This window comes from Pinus tabuliformis, chromosome 4_1 (assembly GCF_031772625.1).
Source record: "Pinus tabuliformis cultivar Carrire ecotype Pingquan chromosome 4_1, CPIR1, whole genome shotgun sequence".
Taxonomy (NCBI): Eukaryota; Viridiplantae; Streptophyta; class Pinopsida; order Pinales; family Pinaceae; genus Pinus; species Pinus tabuliformis.
In genome coordinates, this window is record NC_142303.1 from 762,522,773 (window position 1) to 762,527,473 (window position 4,701).

The following is a 4,701-nucleotide window of genomic DNA, read 5'->3' on the forward strand; positions in this document are numbered from 1 at the left end:
AAATAGTCAAGGTCATGGATTTCACTATTGCAAAAGTAATATGGGACAAATTGAGTAGTTTCTATGAAGGTGATAGCAAGGTAAAACAAGCTAAACTCAAAGGCTTTAGATGAATTTTGAGTCTTTGAATATGCATTATGATGAAGATATTGGAAAATACTTTCTTAGATTTGATGAAGTTACTATAAGAGGTATCGATGAAGAACTAAAAGAGCTAGTAGTAATCCAAAATGTGTTGAGATATCTCCTTGATATATTTAGTCCCAAAGTTTCATCCATTAAGGAAATGACCGACCTCAATTCTCTTACAATGGATCAACTACTTAGCACTCTTGCTACCTATGAGATGAGGATTTCTAATGGAAAACATGCAACAAGGGAGTCTACCTTCAAAGTAGACAAGAAGCCCAAGGAAGAACATAATGACTCATGTTGTGAATCAGATGAAGAGGAGGTGAAGTTTGTGAGAAAGCTCATGATGGGCTTAGGCAAGTGCAAAGGTAAGCTACCTTTAAGTGCTTTAATTATAGAAAATTAGGCCACTACGATTCTAAATGTCTGGGAAATAAGAAGAATGAATATGATCCTAAGGAGAATTTTAGAAAAACACAAAAGGACAAAAGGAAGTCTAAAAATAATAATTTCTACACCTAAGACACTAGCCCTTTTGAAAGTGATAACAACCAATATTCAGATGAGGAGAGGGCTCATGAAAATTCAAAAAAAATTATGCTCATGGCCATAGACAATTTGGAAATAGAACTTGTTGAGTGTGATGGAGAAGAGTTTGAAGTTGACATTGAAGGTGAGTTGATTAGTTCTCTTGAAGAGATGAAAAGGTTGAGAAACAAAAATAAAGCACAAAAGGAATTGTTAGTCATAGATAAAGCTGAAGCAATTGAACCCCTGTTGTTAAAAATGTAGCAAGAAAGGCTCAATTTGACTTTAGCCTTTGTCAAATTTAGTAAAATCGTATTTTCACATCAACAGGACAACTTGGAGGCAGTTAAATAGTGTGACATGGATCTTGTCACTTGTTTATCTCAGTAAATTCGAGTTAGATGGCTTGGAGTTCATTTATCTGTGTCTGATTGATAAATTTTAGCAATCTGGTTTAGTTATTTCTAATTGTATGCAGTTGACTGACCTCTAACTATTGATAGAGTCAGTTGAAGGTCAGTTGTGTAGTGGGACAACAATATAATTCATAGATTTGTCATTTAACTGATCAATCAACCCAAAATAGCTAATGCATGGAAAGAATTCAAATTCTTCAGCTGAAGTGGAGTTGACAAGGCAGTGTAACATCAGTTGTAGAATGGTTTTGAGTTTACAGGTGTTGCATGAGTTACAATATAAATCAATGGGAATTGTGCAAGAAAATGGGAGGAGATTCATATGTTTTAGGGGCTAATTTCATCGGGAATTGAAAAAGGAAATAGGAGGTTGGAGGAGCAAATAATTGGCTAAGTGTTGGCCAAAGTTTGTCATTCAGTAGAGAGAACAGTTATTCTTTTGTAGGTTGTGCTAAGAGCTAGAACAAGCAAATGGAATAGTTTCTCTATTCAATTGATTAAAGCAAAGAGGCTTGAGGGGTTTTTTTCCACGTTGGGTTCCCCTATAAATCACTGTGTGCTTGTGGTTTCTCTTGTTGCATGTCTATGCATGTTGTTCTAAATTGTGATTTCCATTCCGTAGATTAGTAGAGTAGAATTGTGTCTCTTGTTTTTCAGTTTGAAATCTTGAGCAGTTGCAATTTCTATCAAATTTATACATGGTATCAGAGCCCTAAAATTACATTAGAACCATCATTTCGAACTTGTCTCTTAGGAATTTCAAATTTGTAGCTCCAGTGCAACAGTTTTTCTTCAAGATCAGGAGAATGTATTTCAACAAACTAAGATTGGGGTATGCCCTGGAGGGCAGCTCAAATTTCATAACCTGGAAGGAGCGAATGGAAGCAGTGCTTGATGATAATGATGTTTTAGAATATGCTAAAATTGACATTGTAGAACCCCAATATTCTGATGCACAACAATTATCCCAATGGAAGAAGGATGTTGAAAATGCCAAGAGAATTTTTTTGGAAGGTGTGAGAGACCATGTGGTCTCAAATCTCCATGGAAAAGAGACACAATTTTCTATGTGGAAGACATTGATTGAGCTATTTGAAAATAGTAGTGACCATAGAAAATTGTCCCTAAAAGGCAAATTTTGAAACATAAGAATGTAGAAGAATGATATTATTCCATAATATCTCTCGAGGTTTACACAAGTTTGAGATGAACTTGGAGGGGTTGGGGTGAATGTTGCAAAAGAAGACCTAGTGAGCATAGCTCTTCTAGGCCTTCCAAAATCCTAGCATAGCTACCAGGACTCTGTGAATGGAAGGGAAAAACTATCGAATTGGAAAAGGTTGTTGTCTGATTTGGTTCAAGAAGAGTTTAGGAGAAATAACATGGGTGGAGCATCATCTAAAGTTGAGGATGAATTGGTTAGAAAGGGGAAGAAGGGAAAAGGAAAGAAGACCCGATGAAAACATGTACCAGCCAAAATAATGGCAAGAAGAAAGATCTGAGCAAGATAAAATGCTTCCACTACCACGAATATGGGAACTATGCAAAAAAATGTCAACTCAAGAAGTCTACCAAGAAGCCTTCAGGAGGAGTAGCAGGTGAAGCATTGGCTTCACAATTCAAATTAAACTTCACCCTAATATCATGCATGGCCAACACTATTATGGGTAGTGTGTGGTATCTTGATTTTGATGCCTAATTCCATATGACAGGGTGCAAGAAATGTTTTAGTAGCTTGAAGGAGAAGGATCTCTGGATGCATATAAAAATGGGGGATGGCGGGAGGTACAGTGCTACATGAATTTGTACTGTCACCTTTGAGAGGGGGAAAGCCTCTCCTCTTTACCTCAAATATGTTATGTTTTTACCTAGGCTGAAGAAGAACATGATCTATATAGCAGTATTGAAGGATAGAGGCTATGGTGTTATTTTTAGTAAAGGGAAAGCCTTTCTGAGACACATAGCTACTGGGAAACTGAAGAAAATCAAGGTTTGAGTGAAGAACCTATACAAAATTGAAGTGGGAGATTGCATTGAATTGAGAAATAAGGATGAAAAGCGTAGTTAGCATGACAGAGATAGCAGAGTAGATGCAATATTTGAGTGAGTCCACTCTGATGTTTGTGGACCCTTTTGTACAAACTCCACAACAAAGCATAAGTACTATGCTATTTTTATTGATGATTTCTCTAGAAAATGTTGGATCTTGTTCATGCAAAAGAAGGATGAATTTTTTATAAATTTGTTGAGTTCAAGGCATTGGTTGAGAAGGAGACTAGGAAGAAGGTGAAGGCTCTCAAGAGCGACAATGAAAGTGATTTTGTTTCACATGCCTTCAAATATTTTTGTGTCAAAGAAGGTATTCAAATAGAATTGGTAGCACCCCATAACCCACAACAGAATGGGGTAGCTGAGAGGATGAATAGATCACAGTGGGAGAAGAAAGAGCCATGTTCCATGATTAGGGGTTGTTATTGCATCTATGGGCAGAAGCATGCATCACAACGGTCTACTTACAAAACCTGAGTCCTCATAGAATACTTGGCATGATCACACTAGAGGAAGCTTTCTTTTGTAGAAAGCCTGATGTGACTCATTTCAAAATTTTTGGAGCTTTATTTTATTGTCATGTCTCCAAGGATTTGAGGAAGAAACTTGAGCCTACATCATAGTTGGGATTTTATGTAAGATACACTAAAAATCCACACAATTATTGGGTGTATTTACCTTCACTGAGGATGACAGTTGTGATAAGAGATGTCAAGTTTGAGGAGGAGAAGGCTATGAGATGCTCTCTGGAACAAGAGTTGAGTATCCCACTAGAGCAAGAGCTTATAGCTCTAAAGAAGGAGCCTTAGGATGAGATTTAGGAGGTTTTGGAGCACCCACTCAATCAAACTATTCTAGAGAGGGGAGAAAGAGAACCAGATAATATAATAGATTGTTGTAGGATAGTAGGAAGAATGTGGGAGCCCCTACATCACAGTGCAAGAAGAGTAGGTCACATGATAGGTACACTTTTTACATTTCTCTCATGATAGAGCTCATTGAGACAAAGCCTTCTTCATTTGAGGAAGTAGTTTCTTGACTTGTTGTAGTTGATGTCATGGTGGAAGAATACATATCCATCATGAAGAAAAAAGTATGGGAGGTGATGTCTAGACCAGAAGGGAAATCAGTGGTTGTTTCCAGAGGGATCTACAAAGTGAAGCATGCAGTTGATGGGAGCATCGAGAAGTACAAGGCCATATTTGTGGCAAAATGATTCTCTTAGGTAGAGGGAGTGGGCTATGAGTAAATGTTTTCACTAGTTGCAAGATATTCCTCAATCAGATCAATTCTAGCATTGGTTGCGTAGATGGGGTGGAAAATCCATCGGATGGATGTTAAGACCACCTTTCTCAATGGTGTTGTTGAGGAGGAAATTTACATAGAGCAGCCAGAAGGATTTGAGACACATGATTGGGAGTCACATATGTGCCAACTTAAGAGAGCATTGTATGGTATCAAACAAGTGCCTCAAGCATGGTACACTTGGATAGGCAAATAGCTCAATGGATTGGGCTTCACCAAAACTGAAGCAGATGTGAACCTCTATCATGCTTTGGTAGATGGTAAGTTTCTT